The following is a 21,558-nucleotide window of genomic DNA, read 5'->3' on the forward strand; positions in this document are numbered from 1 at the left end:
TACTCACAACTCATCGGAGGGGCAAGGATGTTGATGTAGAGGCCCTTCGTGGTTGCTTCCCCCTCCGGCAGAGTGCCAACGAAGGCTCCAAGATGGGATATCGCGGATACAGAAGGTTACGGCGGTGGAAATTGTGTTTTGTGGTGCTCCTGGATGTACTTGGGCTACGTAGGTATATATAGGAGGAAGAAGTACGTTGGTGGCCGCTCGAGGGGCCCACGAGACAGGGGGCGCGCCCTATAGGGGGGGCGGCCCCCTATCTCGGGGGCCCTCGGAGGCTTCTTGGCTTGCACTCCAAGCTCTCCAAACCATGTTTGTTCCAAAAATCATGCTCCCGAAGGTTTCATTCCGTTTGGACTCCGTTTGATATTTCTTTTCTTCGAAATACTGAAATAGGCAAAAAAACAACAATATGGGCTGGGCCTCCGGTTAGTAGCTTAGTCCCAAAAATGATATAAATGTGTAAAATAAAGCCCATAAACATCCAAAAGGGGTAATATAATAGCATGGAACAATCAAAAATTATAGATACGTTGGAGACGTATCAAGCATCCCCAAGCTTAATTCCTGCTCGTCCTCGAGTAAGTAAATGATAAAAAAGAAATTTTTGATGTGGAATGCTACCTAGCATATTTCTCAATGTAATTTTCTCTATTGTGGCATGAATGTTCAGACCCAAATTAATACAAAATAAAAGTTCATATTGACATAAGAAATAGTAATACTTCAAGCATACTAATCAAAGTAATCATGTCTTCTCAAAATAACATGGCTAAAGAAAGATTATCCCTACAAAATCATATAGACTGGCTATGCTCTATCTTCATCACACAAAGTATTTAAACATGCACAACCCCGATGACAAGCCAAGCAATTGTTTCATACTTTAATAATCTCTAACTATTTCAACTTTCACGCAATACATGAGCGTGAGCCATGGACATAGCTCTATATGTGGAATAGAATGGTGGTTATGGAGAAAAAGGAGAAGATAGTCTCACATCAACTAGGCGTATCAATGGGCTATGGAGATGCCCATTAATAGATATCAAGGTGAGTGAGTAGGGATTGCCATGCAACGGATGCACTAGAGATATAAATATATGAAAGCTCAATAAAAGAAACTAAGTGGGGTGCATCCAACTTGCTTGCTCACGAAGACCTAGGGCACTTTGAGGAAGGCCATCATTGGAATATACATGCCAAGTTCTATAATGAAAAATTCCCACTAGTTTATGGAAGTGACAACATATGAGACTCTCTATCATGAAGATCATGGTGCTATTTTGAAGCACAAGTGTGGAAAAAGAGATAGTAGCATTGTCCCTTCTCTCTTTTTCTCTCATTTTATTTTTCTTTTTCCTTTTTTTTCTTTTCGTTTTTTTTCTTTTCTTTGGCCTTTCTTTTTTTCTCTTTTGGCCTTTCTCTTTTATTTTTATTTTTGTAAAGTCCGAAGTCTCATCCCGACTTGTGGGGGAATCATAGTCTTCATCATCCTTTCCTCACTAGGACAATGCTCTAATAATGAAGATCATCACACTTTTATGGATTTACAACTCAAAGCTAGAAAAAGATATGACTCTATATGAATGCCTCCGACGGTGTACCGGGATATGCAATGAATCAAGAGCGACATGTATGAAAATTATGAAGGTAATGCGTGTCATATGAACGGAACGGTGGAAAGTTGCATGGCAATATATCTCGAAATGGCTATGGAAATGCCATAATAGGTAGGTATGGTGGCTGATTTGAGGAAGGTAAATGGTGGGTGTATGGTACCAGCGAAAGTTGCGCGATACAAGAGAGACGAGCAATGGTGGACGGGTGAAAGGGTGCGTATAATCCATGGACTCAACATTAATCAAAAGAACTCATATACTTGTTGCAAAAATTTAGAAGTCATCAAAAACCAAAGTACTATGCACATGCTCCTAGGGGGATAGATTGGTAGGAAAAGACCATCGCTCGTCCCCGACCGCCACTCATAAGGAATACAATCAATAAATAAAATTATGCTCCAACTTCATCACAAAGCGGTTCACCATACGTGCATGATATGGGAATCACAAACTTCAACACAAGCATTCTTTAAATTCATAATCACCCAACTAGCATGACTTTAATATCACTACCCCCATATCTCAAAACAATTATCAAGCATCAAATTGATCATAACATCCAATTCACTTTCTATGATAGTTTTTATTATACCCAACTTGGATGCTCATCATTCTAGGACCAACTTTATGATCATAGCAAATACCATGCTGTTCTAAAAGACTCTCAAAATAATATAAGTGAAGCATGAGAGACTAGCAATTTCTTCAAAATTAAGACACCAGCGTGCTCTAAAAGATATAAGTGAAGCACTAGAGCAAAAACTATCAAACTCAAAAGATATAAGTGAAGCACATAGAGTATTCTAGCAAATTCTAATCAAATAGGCTTCTCCCAAAAGGTGTGTACAGCAAGGATGATTGTGGTAAACTAAAAATCAAATACTAATATAATACACGACGCTCCAAGCAAAACACATATCATGTAGCGAATAAAAATATAGCTCCAAGTAAAGTTACCAATTAACGAAGACGAAAGAGGGGATGCCTTCCCGGGGCATCCCCAAGCTTAGGATTTTGGCTATTATTGAATATCTTGGGGTGCCATAAGCATCCCCGAGCTTAGGCTCTTGCCACTCCTTATTCCATAGTCCATAAAAGCTTTACCCAAAACTTGAAAACTTCACAACACAAAACTCAACAGGAAATCTTATAAGCTCCGTTAGTGAAAGAAAACAAAACCACCACATAAGGTACTGCCATGAACTCATTATTTGTTTATTTTGGTGTTAAACCTACTGTATTCCAACTTATTTATGGTTCATAGACTGAATTACTAGCCATAGATGCATTGAAATAAGCAAACAACACACGAAAAACAGAATCTGTCAAAAACAGAACAGTCTGTAGCAATCTGTAACTAACGCAAACTTCTGGAACTCTAAAACTCCTACCAGAATAGGAAGTCTTGGAAAATTTATTTATTGAACATCAGCAAAAAAAATCAACGCAAAATCACGTTCCTGTGATTTAACAAAATTATATTCGTGTCCGCAAAGTTTCTGTTTTTTCAGCAGAATCAAATCAACTATCATCGTAGGTTATCCTATAGGTTCTACTTGCCACAAACACTAATTAAAAGATAAAAACACATCTAAACAGAAGGTAGATGCAAGATTTATTACTAAACAGGAGCAAAAGCAAAAAACATAAAGAAAAATTGGGTTGCCTCCCAACTAGCGCTATTGTTTAACGCCCCTAGCTATGCATAAAAACAAAGATAGATCTAACGAGTGCCATCTTTGGCACTAAATTCATAAGTAGCATGCATGATAGATTCATAAGGTAATTTGACTTTATTTCTTGGAAAGTGCTCCGTGCCTTTCTTTAATGGAAATTGGAATCTAATATTCCCTTCCTTCATATCAATAAATGCACCAATCATTCTAGGGAAAGGTCTACCAAGAATAATAGGGCAAGAAAGATTGCAATCTATATCAAGAACGATAAAATCTATGGGCACCAAATTTCTCTTTGCAACAATAAGAACATCATTGATCCTTCCCATAGGCTTTTTAATGGTGGAATCCGCAAGGTGCAAATTTAAAGAGCAATCATCAAGATCATGGAAACCTAGAATATCACATAAAGTTTTCGGAATCGTGGAAACACTAGCACCCAAATCACACAAAGCAAAACACTCATAATCTTTAATTCTAATCTTTATAGTAGGTTCCCACTCATCTTTAAGTTTTCTAGGTATAGAAACTTCCAAATTAAGTTTGTCATCATAAGATTGCATCAAGGCATCAACAATATGTTTGGTAAAAGCTTTATTTTGACTATAAGCATGAGGAGAATTAACAACGGATTGCAACAAGGAAATACAACCTTTTAAAGAGCAATTAACATAATCAACCTCCTTGAAATCCAAGATAGTAGATTCAATATTATTATAAGTTGAAGATTCTCCAATCTCACTTTTACCAAATTTAACATCAAGATTTAAAGACTCCGAATTTTTGGGATGCCTTCTAGGCAAAGTGGATTCATCATCACTCCCAAAATCATCAAAATTCATATTGCAAAACATAGATCTAATCGGAGACGCATCAATAACTTTAAGATCCTCATCATTATTTTCATGAAGACTAGAAGAACACGCTTTTATAAAGCTTTATTTTTTAGCACGCAATCTAGCGGTTCTTTCCTTGCACTCGTCAATGGAAATTCTCATTACTTTGAGAGACTCATTGATATCATGCTTAGGAGAAGAAGATCCAAGTTTAAGAGAATTAACATCAAGCGGAAGTCTATCAACGTTCCTAGCCAAATCATCAACTTTGAGCAATTTTTCTTCAAGCAAAGCATTAATATTCTTTTGAGAAATCATAAATTCTTTCACACTATTCTCAAAATCAGAGGGCAACTTATTAAAATTACCATAAGAATTATTGTAGGAATTTCCATAATTATTAGAAGGATTACTAGGGAACGGTCTAGCATTAAAATTTCCTATATAAGCGTTGTTTCCAAAACTATTCCTACCAACAAAATTCACATCCACAGATTCATTATTATTCTCAATCAAGGAAGACAAAGGCATATCATTGGGATCAAGAGGAGTATTTTTAGTAGCAAACATCTTCATAAGTTCATCCATCTTTCCACTCAAAACATTGATTTCTTTTATAGCATGCACTTTTTTACTAGAAGATCTAACGGTGTGCCATTGAGAATAATTAGCCATAATATTATCAAGCAATTTTGTAGCATCTCCTAACATAATTTCCATAAACGTGCCTCCCGCGCCCGAATCTAAGAGATTTCTAGAAGCAAAGTTCAACCCGGCATAAAAATTTTGTATGATCATCCATAAATTCAAACCATGAGTAGGGCAATTGCGAAGCATCAATTTCATTCTTTCCCAAGATTGGGCAACATGCTCATGATCAAGTTGTTTAAAATTCATAATATCGTTCCTAAGAGTGATGATCTTAGCGGGAGGAAAATACTTAGAGATAAAAGCGTAGCGTAAGGAGAATACTTAGGGTACTTGGTATGTCTTGACTTGAGTGAAGACCTCCCCGGCAACGGCGCCAGAAATCCTTCTTGCTACATCTTGAGCTTGCATTGGTTTTCCTCGAAGAGGAGAGGGTGATGCAGCAAAGTGTAGCATAAGTATTTCCCTCAGTTTTGAGAAGCAAGGTATCAATCCAGTAGGAGGCTCCTCAAAAGTCCCACGCACCTACACAAACAAACTGAGAACTCGCAACCAACACAATAAAGGGGTTGTCAATCCCTTCACGGCCACTTGCGAAAGTGAGATCTAATAAAGATAGTATGAAAAGATAAATATATTTTTGGTATTTTTGATATAGATGCAAAAAGTAAAGACGCAAATAAAAGTAGATGGAAAGCAAATATGATAAGAGATAGACCCGGGGGCCATAGGTTTCACTAGAGGCTTCTCTCAAGATAGCATAAGTATTACGGTGTGTGAACAAATTACTGTCGAGCAATTGATAGAAAAGCGCATAGTTATGAGATAATCTAGGCATGATCATGTATATAGGCATCACGTCCATAACAAGTAGAACGACTCCTGTCTGCATCTACTACTATTACTCCACACATCGACCGCTATCCAGCATGCATCTAGAGTATTAAGTTCATAAGAACAGAGCAACGCATTAAGCAAGATGACATGATGTAGAGGGATAAACACATGCAATATGATATAAACCCCATCTTGTTATCCTCGATGGCAACAATAGAATACGTGTCTTGCAACCCTTTCTGTCACTGGGTAAGAATACCGCAAGATTGAACCCAAAGCTAAGAACTTCTCCCATGGCAAGAAAGACCAATCTAGTAGGCCAAACCAAACTGATAATTCGAAGAGACTTGCAAAGATAACTCAATCATACATAAAAGAATTCAGAGAAGATTCAAATATTATTCATAGATAAACTGGATCATAAACCCACAATTCATCGGATCTCGACAAACACACCGCCAAAAGAGTTTACATTGAATAGTTCTCCACAAGGGAGGGGGAGAACATTGTATTGAGATCCAAAAGGAGAGAAGAAGCCATCTAGCTAATAACTATGGACCCGTAGGTCGGTGGTAAACTACTCACAACTCATCGGAGGGGCAAGGATGTTGATGTAGAGGTCCTCCATGGTTGCTTCCCCCTCCGGCAGAGTGCCGACGGAGGCTCCAAGATGGGATCTCGCGGATATAGAAGGTTACGGCGGTGGAAATTGTGTTTCGTGGTGCTCCTGGATGTTTTCGGGGTATGTAGGTATATATAGGAGGAAGAAGTACGTCGGTGGCCACCCGAGGGGCCCACGAGACAGGGGGCGCGCCCTACAGGGGGCGGGGGCGGCCCCCTATCTCGTGGGGCCCTAGGAGGCTTCTTGGCTTGCACTCCAAGCTCTCTGGATCACGTTTGTTCCAAAAATCACGCTCCCAAAGGTTTCATTCCGTTTGGACTCCGTTTGATATTCCTTTTCTTCGAAATACTGAAATAGGCAAAAAAATAGCAATATGGGTTGGGCTTCCGGTTAGTAGGTTAGTCCCAAAAATGATATAAATGTGTAAAATAAAGCCCATAAACATCTAAAAGGGGTAATATAATAGCATGGAACAATAAAAAATTATAGATACGTTGGAGACGTATCAGCTGGTCGGGAGGATCCTCATCCCTACCATCTCCGTGGTTCTGGCTACGAGCAACAGCACTTCGTTTAACTGATGACATCCTAAGAAACGAAACCAAGGACGGATCAGCATCAACTATAGACTGTAGAATGTAGGGCAAGGAAATTAGTAACTCTCAAACTCCTAGGGCAATTCCGGCAGCATAACGGCAGTAAGATCCTCAGAATGAGACATCCTGCTAAAATGGGGTAGTACAACAACTCAACATCACTACTCAAGGTTCTGAGATCATACTAAACAGACTACACCGGAAGTACTCGAAAACTGGAATATGACTTTGATCAACCAATCCTATGGGACTACGGAGTAGTAACACGTGATCCTGATAGACAGGAGAGAAAGCCTAGTTCCTTAACCCCGTAGGAAAGATAGGATGACTCAGATCAGAAGGCCATGAGGTATAAGGAGTAAAAAGAGCCTTATGTTCCTTCCCACAATCAATTCCCTTACATAACTAGAGAATTTCTAGACTCAACTTCGACCAGTTTGGCTTGGTAATCCTACAGGCAGTCAGGCTCTGATACCAAAGCTGTCAGGACCCCGATTCTATGCCACACCGATCTAGCATGTAACACCTCATATCACTTTGCGGCCTCACGCACGGTATTCCCACGGGTGTCGCCTTACCATGCTCGGGACTGTTTGCGCCTTTTGGCACACGTATATGATAGTGTCGCTAGCATCCATATGACAAAGAACCCAGGCTGACATGGCTAGTCGTGAACCCAAAGTGGCACTAACTTACAGGGACATGCATACATGACCCAACAACGAACGTGTCGGTCATCAGCGAGTGAATCCGGGCTGTAGCAACGGGGCTAGCAGGACTCCGGTAAACCGGGCCGTAGCAGGCTAACAGGACTCTGGTAGACACCGTGTGACATTTCCCCTAAGGGACAGACACAGGAACGAAGAAGGACACATGCCGGCCATCCTTAGTGTTCCGGAGCAGTAGCAAGCTATAAGGGCTCAGTGGAAGCACTAGGAGACATTTCCCGGTAAGAGAGGCTACTAAGGATAAACAACTAGATAGTCAGATCCCACACATAGCAATACACATTACACGTACGCATAACATGCAAGTATGTGATGTACAACATGGCATCACAACATAACTCAACAACTCATATAGATAAGGCTCAAAGAGCCTTCATAGCATTATTACAAACAGGGGTCACATGACCCAACATTTAGAGCAAACAAGCAACAAGCGGAAGCATTACATGTCTGAGTATAGACATCTACAAACGAAAAAGGCTGAAGAGCCTGACTATCTACAACATCCGATCAAGATCGAAGCTAAGGTACAAGCTACTTGTCGAAGCTCACGAGAACACTAGTAAGACCGAAGTCTCCGTTGCAAAAACATAAATAAAGCAACATGAGTACAAAGGTACTCAGCAAGTCTTACATCAGATCCTATCATACATGCATTTGTATCAAGAGGGTAATGTGGGGTTTAGTTGCAGCAAGCCAGCTTTGACTCGGTGACTGTCATGTTCTACGACTACAAGAACTTCTTTGAGGTGATATGGCGCACACGAGTCCACTAATCACCACACAATACAACACTATGGATTCATCCCGTCCCCCTATGAGAAGGCCATCCATAGCACTCACACTTGTCTTGAGCATTTTAGAGTATCCACTTCAAGTTGTCTATGTACCACGTAAGCATCCAAGAAGTCCATAACCGCGGACCCGGCTATTTGAATAGATCATGTTAACCCTGTAGGGGTGTACTTCTTCACACATGCTCTCGCCACTTACCTCCATGCACACGTCATGTATCTCGGCAACCTTCAAGCGGAAGCCTGGCAAGGGTGTCGGCCACGACCTGACTAACCACACAAGACTCTAGTCCAGGTTTATCGCTTATTCGGGTTCCATCCGCAAGGAGATCCGGCCGGGGCGTCGCTCATGGCCCCAAACGATGTGTGCATGGTTCCCAAGCCCACCTCGCCGGATGGATCTATGCTTTGTACACCGTGCCACTTGTGCCTAGTCTGTCCCAAGCCCACCTGGCCGGGGTGCCACTTGGTAGACTACTAACACTACCTACAAACACCAGAAACTAGTTGCGACTCCTGGACAGAGATCAAGTTGGTTAATAAGTCGAGAGGGCTTGGAGCGCCCGAAGCCCAATGTGTGGTAGTATCGAGTCATTGGACAACATACATAGAACTCAGTGCTTAAGGACGGTTCCAGTGAGACAACCCACTATGTACTCCTACATGGCCTCTCACCGCTACCTTTACCAAATCGTGTTCACACACTTAACTCTCAGCACCGGAACATATCATAATACTCCAATTCATTCCCAATGAATCAGACCTGACACACTCTAAGCAATAGCAGGCATGGCATGGTAGGAACACAATATGGCTCAATCAACTCCTACACATGCTAGTGGGTTTCAACTATTTACTTTGGCAATGACAGGTCATGTAGAGGAATGGGTTCAACTACCGCAGCACAAAGTAGCAGTTGAAACGTTGTTGTCCTAACTAGCCAGGTGGCCCGCTCGATGCGCGGGCTAGAACTTTAGAAAGTTTAATAATCTGAACTTTATTATTTGATTTTTGTAAATAAAACCGGGACCAAATGTAACGAACTTTACAAATATAAGACTTTTGATAATATAGTTCTGGATCCACCTGGTGCAATGATCACCCTGAAGCTCCCGTGGTTTTCCTTCTTAATGGCCATCACTTTTATTTGAGCAGGTTAGGTACATACTTTTATCTTTATTGTAAATAAATTTAGGAACACATATTGGTAGTACATTACCAAGGATGGATATACTGAAGAATAAGTAGTACATGTTTATTATATTTAGGAAAATATATTTCTTTATAAGCTAGTATAATATTCAGAAAAGGCCAAATAATGGACTTTTAGAGGCTGGGCAAGTACTAAAGACATAGTTTCTAAAACAACCTAAATTTTGAATATCTAATTTTATCCTGATAGGTTTGGTAAGTTAACTATTTGAAAATTTTGAATCTAATTCCATCCCGATAGATTTGGTATGTTAACTGTAATTTCAAGTCTTCCTGGAATTGAAAAACACACTTGTGTTGATCATCCGACAACAACAATAATTTGTCATTTATTTATACACACACTTATTTCTTTTCATGTTCTTTTTGCTATATATTGTTTTCACCTTCATATTAGATATTTGTAAGGCATTGATTCACCAAGACAATCACATCTCTACGGACAAAGAAGTCCAGCACTTAGCCAGGCACGAAAGTGAATATCCAGAATAAGAGTTGTGTGGAAGCTGTAGCAAGAACTATTGATAATTAAAATTTAAAATCTTACATATAGTTTTTTAAGGAAAATTGCTGGGAAAGACTATGTGGTGCATAGTGAGCCCAATGTTCTACAACCAAGTGAGTTTACGGTACTCCCTAGTCTTACATAACATTTACAATTATTTAAATAATATAAAAAGACAAAACCGGTGAGGAAGTACACATCATGTATCAGAAACATTGTTAGTAAAACTAATAAGATTTTAAAATATTTCGAATGTTCCTTTCCACGGAAAAATGAAGCAAAACAATAATGGCAAATCCTACATTTCGATTTTTTTTTCTTTGTCAATTCAATGAATCCAAAAAAACTAAACTAGCAAAGCTAAGTATGACTCCATACTTTTCAGATTACATGCGAGCATAATTCTAGGAAAAGGGCCAAAACCTCATCAATTAATTGAAAGAAAGTACACCCCAGGAACATTGGGTGGAAAATTAGTCTTGCCTTGTACGGAGGAGGCACAAAGGATAAACCGAGCAAGGTCGAGTGGTAGCCTTTTCTTTATCATATGTTAGGATTAGAATTATATTGATAAAGTAAAAATTACAATTACGTATGAACTCCTATATACTACAATCCATATACCAAGGGAGATATTTACGCCTTCTTTTTATTACTTAATTGTTATGTGCAACAGATTAGAGATCAAACACAATTGGCTGAACTCTTACGTATGACCAATCTAATGGTACATATCTATACTTGTTTCTTCAATATCTGTGAAAATAATACTTTTTCTGCCAGAATGTGGGAAAACAAATAACACAATTTCTCAAGGTAGCATTACATTCTCGCTTAAGAATCATAGTTGGATGAGATATTTATGTCTTTCAATTCTCTCTTGACTTGCAAAACTATAATACAAAACGGACAGATTTGTTATAAAAATAATTAGAGGCTCAATTGACTACGATTACAAATTGCATATATGACGTAAAGAGATCCAAATGAATAGATTGTGCAGGTCACGCCATAGGTGTCTTCATTGAGAGGTAGGTTTGTCCACTCCAGACGTGTTTCCACAAGTTGAGAGGTCACACGAACATATCGGTACTGATTTAATAGGAACACTCAATCGAATAACTACTATGAAGTTGATCATAATTTTAGTCTGTACTCTGTAACAACTTGGCCTCTTATCCCAAAAATTCAACATGTATAGCTTAGTTATTAGTTCTGTGGTACCTCACATATCACGACAATTTGCATGAGAACATAGAATTCTAGCAGTTCAGGTAAATTATCTAAATCAAATTTGCAGCTTTGAAGTCCTAGAATGTCCTGTTACAATAACAAACCTTCAATTTTTTTGCAAAAGAATTCGCCTGGACCACCTTCTATTCCTTTGTAGTTAATCCTGGCAGATGCAATCTGATGTCCAAGCATGAAAAACTACGTTGCTGCAATGGCACTGTATCAACACACATCAACCCTATAATCTGAGAAAATTGGATTACAATACGTTACCTTATAATACTCCCCACGCCTGCCGTAAATCTTGAGTACCCATCTTCTATGCACAAAGTACTGCACGCAGCATATGTTTCTTTCTTACCAACATAACATAACCATGGTAGATAGGATCTCTTGGTTTATGTAGATTTTGATGCTGAAAAAAATTCTAGACTATATGATGTACATGTATAGATACCTAACTTTTGATTGTTGCCGAGATCTATTTATTCCGTTAGAAGCTAGCCTGAGTTTAGGTGTACGTATGTGCATGCGTGCTACTATTCATCAATCAAGGTGCATGTGTGCTTGCTTCGAAGCTAGCTTCAGACGTACGCGTTCCAAAACCAACCGGTAGCGTGTAGCGATCGATCTTACACGGCAACATGGTATGTATATATTGTAATCTGTACGTACCTAGCAGGTCCTAGTTATGGGTTGTTTGCAGTATTTGGGTAGTCTTAGATCGGTCTTAACTACAGGGTTGCAATGTGTATGTGCATGAGGCAGTAAGATTGGGATCTCACCTGAGAGATGCTCTTGTGCATCCATGGGAGCAGGTAGTCCGCCAAAGGAGCAATACGGCGGTCGGCGACAGCGTGCGAGGATAAGGACCTAGAGATGAGCTAGACTAAGGATTCCTAGAGTGATATAGGTGAGCTACGGCAGGACGGCGTGAGAGCCTCAGGAGGATTGGAACAACAAACAATAGAGTATTTTTTGAGAAAAAATTTAACGATCTATTGTTGTATGGAAATAGATGTGTACGTGAGAGAGAAATAGGAATATCAATAATCTATTGTCGTATGGAATATGGAATAGACGTGTACGTGAAAAAAATAGTGCCAAAGTTTTTTGGGATCAATGGCATTGGTGGACAATTTTTTTATCTATTGGGACGTAAAAAACAATAGTGCCAGATCTTTTGAGGATCAATGGCATTGGTGGGTAATTTTTTTTGCTATCTAATGGTTGTGATTTTATTGCATATCAAATTAACGGCTGGATAATTCTAATTTTTGTGGGAATTTCTAGTTAATTCTCTTCCCTCTGGTTAGCCCATCAAATACTTTTTATATATAAATAGATGCAATAACTGAGAGCCGGAGCAAGAGAGTAGGATTGTATCGGAATGAACAAGGGGGTTTGCTTGCCTGGTAGATCAACAAGGAAGGCACTGCTCCTCAGACAGGTACTCTGGAACGGTCTCCGGAGCAGGACCTATCGAGAAGGAACGGTGTTGGCAACAATACACAAGCATATGCAACAATATGATGCATGAACATGGCATGAAGATGTGATGTGGTTTGAGCTAATGCAACTAGCATTCAGTTTGAATGAAGTCCATTTGAACCAAGGGTTCAAATGCAACTCCAAAATTAACTCTTATAAATGCCATTATATGTTTTTCACTTATACAGTAGGTATGAGTTGGTTTGTCATGCATGAAACTAGTACAGATGGATAGATTGATTTTTTCTGATAATTTTACATATATAAATTATTTCAATCTGAGCTACGGTTGAATTTCTATGATTTTTTGAAGTTTGAATCATTTTCTGGAATTTCCTGATTAATTTTAAATTCAGAAAATGAATAACTGCGTCAGCACTGCATCACTGTGACGTCATCAAGTCAACTGCGGCTGACAAGGTCAAACCTCACCAGTGGGGTCCACTGGTCAGTCACACAGTGCTGTCTGGGTCACCGACAGGTGGGGTTAGGTCAACGGACACATCAACATGTCAACCCTGACGCGTGGGTCCCGTTGGATTATAAGGTAATTTAAACAAAAAAATAAACCGGAGTTAATTAGGCGCGGGGCCCAGTTGTCGGTGTCACTGGAGGGGTTAATTGGCAGCGCCATTAGCGCTAATGACGCTGCCACGTCGATACGGCCGGAGTTCAGCCGCCGGCGAGGTCAACGACGGCGGAACGGCTCGGGTTTCTCCCTTCAGCGACCAAACGCCGCACGGAGGGGCTCTGTGGGTTCCTGGCGCTCATGCGCATCCAGCGGAGGCGACGGGTGGTTGCGGGGGCGGCGGAGCTCGCCGGAGCGAGGCTCGCGGCGGCTACCGAAGCTCGGCTCGAGCAGGCGCAAGGCTACAGAGCGCGGGGAGGCAGGGGAGAAGGGGGAATCGATGCAGGGGCTCACGGCGGACTCGATGGCGTCGACGGCGAGCTCGGGGATGGCTAGAGTCAGCGGGGCGGCGGCGGACGGCGGAGCCCGAGGAGGAAGACGATGGCGATGGGGGCGTTCCAGGGCGTCCGGCACAGTGCATATTGACGAGGAGGCGTAGCCCACAGCGGCGGGGCACGTGGGAACGACGGCGACGCGAGAGGGAGGTTGTGGCCGCGTAGGCATGCGGCGGCGCTTTCCGATGCGTTCAGCCATCGTGGAAGAGAGAGAGAGAGAGAGGAGGGGAGAGGCGCAGGAGAGAGGGAGTGAGGCAAGGGGGCTGGGCGCTTCTGGTGAGGCCAGGTCGAAGAGGGGAGAGGGCAGACAGGCAGCTGCCATGGCGCGCATGCGCGCGGCATGCAGCGACCACATGCCCGTCCTCCTAGCGGGAGGAAGATGACAGGGGAGGGGGGACAGGTGGGCTGGGCTGGCCAACTGGGCCGGCCAGGCCGCATAGTGGTGGGCCAGCACAGGAGCTGGCCGCAGGTAAGTTTTCTCCTGTTTTGTTTTTCTTTTCTATTTTTCTGACATTTGTTTTGATTTAACAAAAATACTAAATCATTTTATTTTCTTATGCCATTTTTTTGTAGGAACTAGTGGTATTATTCCACAGCTCCTCAACAAATAGCATAATTTTTGGACATATATAATATATATAACATATATATATCCAATGCAAATAATTATGCATTAATTCCAAATGCCCAAAATAAATACTTATGAGCTCCTAATAATATTGGTTTGATTTTTATCTCTGTCCAATATTTTCAGAGAGAAACATGAGCATTTTCTTGGACCCTTTTGGAGCAATTTTTGTTTGGGTCATTTCCAGAAATGATTCTAAGGGTTTCACAAATCCCCATTTCATATTTAAATGGAATTTAAACATGATGCACACATGACTAGCTAGCCTTGAGCATACCAGAACTAGGGATGTGACATTGACTCTCCGGGCTGTTGGGTTATGTGACTTAAGTCATCAGCATCCGGTGGTCGCACATATGTGCCCTGGAAGTTATCAAGGAATGCGTCTTCCAGATTCTCCCAACTGCCAATGGAGTTTGTCGGCAGGCTATTCAGCCAATGCCAAGCCGGTCCTTTGAGCTTTAGTGGGAGGTACTTGATGGCATGTAGATCGTTGCCACAGGCCATGTGAATGTGGAGAAGGAAATCTTCAATCCATACCGCGGGGTCTGTTGTACCATCATATGATTCAATGTTCACGGGTTTAAACCCTTCTGGGAATTCATGGTCCATTACTTCATCAGTAAAGCATAGGGGGTGTGTGGCGCCTCTATGCCGGGCTACATGACAACACAGTTCAAATGAGTCTGGTCTGTTGTATTCGGCCCGGCCGGACTTGTTTTTAGTATATCCAGCGTGACGGTCCTCGTCACGTGTTGGGGCACGCCCCCGTGATCCATAGATTGATCTTGACTGTCCTGCTTTGTTTTCCAATAGATCTCGCATGTCCTGTGTGTAGCCCAGGGCCTTAGTGTTTTTGTTTGATTGGCGACGGGGTGCGGGCTGGTGTTCGGGCTGATACGCCGCTTTGTCTCGGCCACGAGGTGGCCGGTCAGCCGCATTCGTGTGCTGGTAGTGTGGGCTTTAATGCCTCCTCCTCGAGTTGAGGTAGCAACGTGCGCTTCGGGTAACTTTTGGTTTGGCGCTTGAGTCCATATTCCTCGGCTGCCAGGGCATCAGTCCATCTATCAGTTAGCAGATCTTGACCAGCTTGAAGCTGCTGCTGCTTTTTCTTCACGCTTTTTGCAGTGGCTATAAGCCGGCGCTTGAAGCGCTCCTGCTCGACGGGATCCTCAAGCACGATGAATTGTTCGTCACCAAGGCTTGCTTCGTCTTCAGAGAGGGGCATGCAATTGTCATCCTCTAATTCTCCATCCGTTTCCTGTTCCTTAGGGCTAGCTTGCCCGTCCTCCCGCTCGGCCTACTCGAAGCCTGGCTGGGCGGGATTGTTTTCGTCTTCGGCACCATCCGGATTGCTATCATCTCTTGTGCCGGTATCGCTATTTTTCCTATGGCGGGGCTTAGAGCGGCGCCTATGACGCCGGTGCTTAGATTTCTTCTCAAGGGGATTATCCTCCATTGCCTCATCTCCATCACCTTCTTTGGGGTGTCCACCATATATATATATATATATATATATATATATACATATATATATATATATATATATATATATACATAAACACTATTCTGATCACGGGATCAGAATAATATTCTGATCACAGCATGAACTTCCCGTGTAACGCGCCTGACCTTCCTCGAGTACAAGGTTGAACTTCAGCTAAAAGGTGTCCAAATGGGGCTTGCAATATACCGTTGGAAAGCTATGGACACCAGTATCATGACCCAAGTTAAATTTTTGGCAAAATATAAGCAGTTTAAGAGCAGTTTTGAAAACTGTTTTTTCTTCACACAAAAAAGGTGAATCGTATTTTCAATCGCATTTTTAAACTGTTTATCGGAATGAGGCAAATAATATGGCGTTGGAAAGCTGCTGCAAAACCGCTCCTTCGACATGTTGAAAGTTTTCTCTAATTCCCTATGGATAAAGAGTAATTTGGAAAATCGTAAAATTTTGCAAACCGAACAGCCGAGTTCGTATTTTCAATGTAATTTTTAAACGGCTAATCCAATTGAGGCAAATGATATGGCACTGAAAAGCTTGTGAAAATGCGCTAATTTTTCATGTTGAAAGTTTTTTCTAATTTTGAATGGTTTAAAAGTAATTTAGAAAACGGTACAAGTTCCATTGAGTTCGTATTTTCGAGCTAATTTTTTAACCATACGTTCAAATGCAACAAATGATACGGCCTTGGAAAGCTTGAGAAAATGCGAAACTTTTTTGTATGTATTGTTTCTCCCAGTTCCTTACTATTTTAAGTCAAATTTGAAAATGGCTAAAAACGTATTTTTGCCTTAATTTCTACAAACTTTTTCGGAATAGGCGAATAATATACCGCTGAAAAGCTATGGAAAATGCAAAACTTTTTCATGTTGGTGGTTTTCTCTGATTCCTAGCCGTTTTTAAGTAATTTAGAAAACAGTAAGATCATGCGTTTTGCCTTTATCGCGAAACGAATTCGTCAAAAATGCACCGCGTGAAGAACTTGAACTTCTGGGCATGTCTACTTGAACTTCACTCTGTTTTGCACGTGTTTTTTTTTCTCGTAGCTTTCCATCCACTGCTCGTAACTCTCCGTCCACTCACCGGAATTGAGCAAGTGATATACTGATGGAAAGCTGCTGTAAACACGCAACTTTTCCATGTTGATCATTTTTTCATACTCGCGACGAATTTAAAAGTTTTCATCTAAAATTCATTCAGCGTAGTAGTTGAACTTCCTGCTGTTTTCACGTTGAACTTCGGTGACGTATTTTTGTTTGTAATTTTCTCATCCATTCGTCAGTGTTACGCAAATGATATTCCTTTTGTACAAACCCCTCTCACAATAATCTTTTTAACTTTCTCCTACCAAGGACTTGAACTTCTAACAACTTTTAGTCTTTCTTTTTTTATTCTTTTTTCATATAAAATGCACACCGTGTAGTACGTGAACTTCTGGTAGTTAGCATCTGAACTTCTCTCGGTTACGTGAAAATATCTGAGTTTCTTATGAATATTAATTTGAATTTCTTAATCCGTTTTTTATGAATTCTGAAGCACTCTATTTTTAGAAGTTGAACTTTTTGTTATTTTATTTTTGAACTTCTTGTTTCCATTCTTTAATAACGAGGGAAATCTGAGTTTTCTATAATCATTGAACTTCTCCATCTTTTTAATACGGACTTGCTGATTTTTTTCTTAATCTTTTTTATCAAATTTTGAAGCGCTCTATTTTTAAAGGTTGAACTTCTTGTTTTCATTCTTTAATAACGAGGAAAATCTGAGTTTTTTATAAATATCGAACTTCTCCGTCTTATTAATTTGACTTCCTGCTTTTTTCTTAATCTTTGTTATAAAATTTTGAAGCGCTCTATTTTAAAAGTTGAACTTCTTGTTATTTGATTTTTGAATTTCTGGTTTCCATTCTTTAATAACGAGGAAAATCTGAATTTTCTATAATCATCGAACATCTCCATCTTTTTAATTTGGACTTTGTGGTTTTATTTCTTTTAGTAACGGGAAAAATCCCGAGCTTCCTGAGTTACAGAACCTGAACTTCCCTCTGTAGGAACCCGACCTTCGGGTTATCTTCGGAACCGTGTCTCCCCGCGCAAATTATTCTGATCAACCTTGTAATATGTGATGTAAGTGTAATCTGGAAACGGTTTTTAGCAACTAAATGCCCGTTTTAAATAGGAATCTCCCTCATTGGGGGATTTTCTCTCGGGTCGTGATGAACGTGTGATGAGAATAATATTCTGATAACTACATAACCTGCCGCAGAAGTAGCACTTGAACTTCTCCAAGTGCTAGGTTGAACTTTCGCAAACATTGCCCAAATGGGGCTTGCGATATACCGTTGGAAAACTATGAACACGAGTATCATGACCCAAGTTAACTTTTTGGCAAAATGTACACGGTTTATGAGCAGTTTTTAAAATTGTTTTTCTTCATATAAAAAAGTGAATCGTATTTTCTAGTCTATTTCTAAACCGTTTATCGGAATGAGGCGAATGAGATGGCGTTGGAAAACTGTTGCAAATCCGCTCATTCTCCATGTAGAAACTTTTTTCCAAATTCTGAAGTTAAATAGGAATTCTTTTTAGTGGATCCTTACCATATTCGGCGCCCTAAGGTGCAAGGTGGCGACACGGAAAAGCTGTATAGAAAACCGAGTTATTCAAATTTTGAACTACTCTATAATTATAAATTGAACTTCTTGGTTTATTCTTTAGTAACGGGAGAAATCCTATTTTTGTAAAAAAAACATCAACCCACTCTACTATTATAAATTGAACTTTCGGTTCTACTGTTTTAGTAGTGAGGAAAATCTGAGTTTTTTATATACATTGAACTACTCCGTTATTTTATTTTGGACTTCTTGATTTTATTCTTCAAATAGAGCATACAATATACCCCTGTTGGAAAGTTGTTGAATAGAAAAGTAAACTTTTTCATGTAGAGCATTTTTGTTCCAAATTTGTAATGCATTGAGAGAATTTTTGAACTTCCCCCGACAGAGCAATTGAACTTCTTTCAACAAACCTTTAAGCTTTTATTTTTTTATACTTTTACTCTCACCTGAAAATGCATTTCTTGCACTACTTGAACTTCTCATTGTTTTCACTATGAACTTCTGTCACATTTTTGTGTGTACGTCGAATTACATGCAATTGAAGTTTGAACATCATTTTTTGCCATTTTCAAACATGTAATTGAAGGTCGGATGTCCCGTAATATAAATTCTGAACCATGCACGGAGGTGCACGTAAACTTCTTGCAACAAATCTGAGTTTTTATATTCTTCGAACTTCTATGTCATTTCAAATTAAACTTCTTAGACTTATTCTTGGGGAAAAAGTGTGTTCAAATAAGCATCAAACATTTTTTAAAATTGAACCTCATACTTTTATTTTTCCTAGAAATGGAAAGAATATGAGTTTTCTGTAAATATGAAACTACTCCTCTTTTTTAATTTGAACTTCGTCATTTTTATACTTTAGTAACAAGGAAAATCTGAGTTTTTATTTATAAATAGCGAACTTCTCTATTTTTGTAATTTGGACTTCTAGGTTTATTTCTTTTAGTAACAGGAATATCCTAGTTTTGTAATTAGTATTGAACCGGTCCATTATTTAAATATAAACTTGAAGAGTTTTTTTATTTAGAAACGGTGAAAATCCTTTTTAACGATTTCTGAACTTCTCTATTTTTAGAATTTGAACTTCTTGTTTTTTTATGTAGAAAGGGTGAAATATCCACTTCCAAGTGCCATGTTATCTTTTGAAATTCTGTGTTATTTTTGTTTGAACTTATTATGATTTTCCCGTCACCATATTTAGATTTTTCTATTTTTATATATTGAAGTATTGTGCGATTAATTATGAATTTCTTGTTTTTGTTCTTTAATAATGACCAAATTTAGAGTTTTCTATAATCATCAAAATGCTCCATCTTTTTTAATAAAGATCGAGCTGCTCCATTTTTAAAATTTGAACTTCTATGGTTTTTTAACAGTTAAAATCCCTTTTTTATATAAAATTGTTTGAGATGCTTTTGTTATTTTGTTTTGACCTTATTGGGTTTGTTGAAACTGAAAAAAATATGATTTTAATATACATCGACATGCTCTCTTTTCAAAATTTGAAGTTCCACAACTAGAGAAAGAAAATAAAATAAATTTTGATAGCCATATAAACAAACAGCTAGTGAATACACAATTTCAAAAATTAGAATGCAATGCTTTTGTGCATCTTCATATTTACTCATACCAAAAACAATAGAAAAATATGTACTTCTCATCTTTTTATTCACAAAACTCAACTTGTTCAGGATAAGAAATCATCATAATTTCTCCAACAACGTTGATTTATTTTTACAAAGTTTTAAAAGCACTAGCAAATCTCCCCATACATTGTTAAGTTAAAAAAGAAACTCTCTTTAAAATACGAACTGACATGTGTTACTGTGTACAGAACTCTATCCCTTTCTGCATAATGATTGAGTTAAGCATCATGAAAGGAGAAAATAAAAATCTTCAAGACAACCAATCCCTTTCTTCACCGTACTTCTTTCCATTTTTTATTAGAACTTCAGCAACCGGTGACTCCATCTGCATATTTTTGGGAGTACAGTCTGATGTGGAATAGAATCATTTACAGAGAGAAGCGCACCACATGAAAGACAAACAAAATTGTGATAGCATACAATCAATAAAATTTGTGGCAACAACGGAATGGGTGGAAGCAACTTTGTCAACACAATTCCTTCCATTGTGAGATTGATTGAACTGCTACGAATCTTTCACCCATCTCTGCTTTTCTCTTCAAAAAACACAGTCGAACTGATGTGGCTGGATAAGGTTGACCTGAACTGAAGCAACGGGAGGTGGTGGCAGCGCGAGGATCATCACAGCAATTTGGTGGCCTTCCTCATCCACGAGGAACACCTGGCCGACCCTGATCCAGATCCTTGTTGGGGAAGGGACGGAGGATGAGCGTCGAGAGGACCGGTGGGCATGGGGGTGGTGGAGCAGCACCGACCAACAATGGTCGGGGCATGGCGGGGCAGCGCTGCCGCCGGTCCATCTGGACAAACATATTGAAGAAGGAAGCAGAAGATGAGCATGAGTACATGGGATTCGGAGGGGGGTTGAGACGCTGAACCTCCTAGTGCTACATCGTTGAACGGACGTATTTGGCAGCGGCGAACGGCCTGAGCGCCGGGGGTGGGATGATGCAAGGGCTGCAGTGGAGATGACCGGCCACGGGAGGTGCAGTTGACCTGCAGAACAATGGGAGGTGCGTCGGGGATGAAGGGCGGCGGGAGGCTCATCGGGGCGGGGGGAGGGGGCAGGAGATGCGGCCGGGTCAAGCCACCCTCCTTAGCTCGATGGACACATAGAGGATGAAGAGGGGACTGGCCCAAGGTGGGGAAGAGGCGGCCGGTGAGGTTGCATCGGAGCCCCGCGACGAAGATAGCCGCTCCACCTGCCGCGAACAGGAGGGCATCCGCTCGCCCTATTTTCCCGTGCCTTGCCGGGGGTCGTGGTCGGCTGGATCTGGCCGCCTTCCACCCTCGATGCTGACGAGGTGGATGTGCGGCGGCGGGGCCCGACCTAATCCATGCGGGACTAGGGCGGAGTCTGGGCGCCACGGTGGGAGGGAGGCTGGCCGCAACGGGGG

Source organism: Triticum dicoccoides, chromosome 5B, assembly GCF_002162155.2.
Source record: "Triticum dicoccoides isolate Atlit2015 ecotype Zavitan chromosome 5B, WEW_v2.0, whole genome shotgun sequence".
NCBI classification, from domain to species: domain Eukaryota; kingdom Viridiplantae; phylum Streptophyta; class Magnoliopsida; order Poales; family Poaceae; genus Triticum; species Triticum dicoccoides.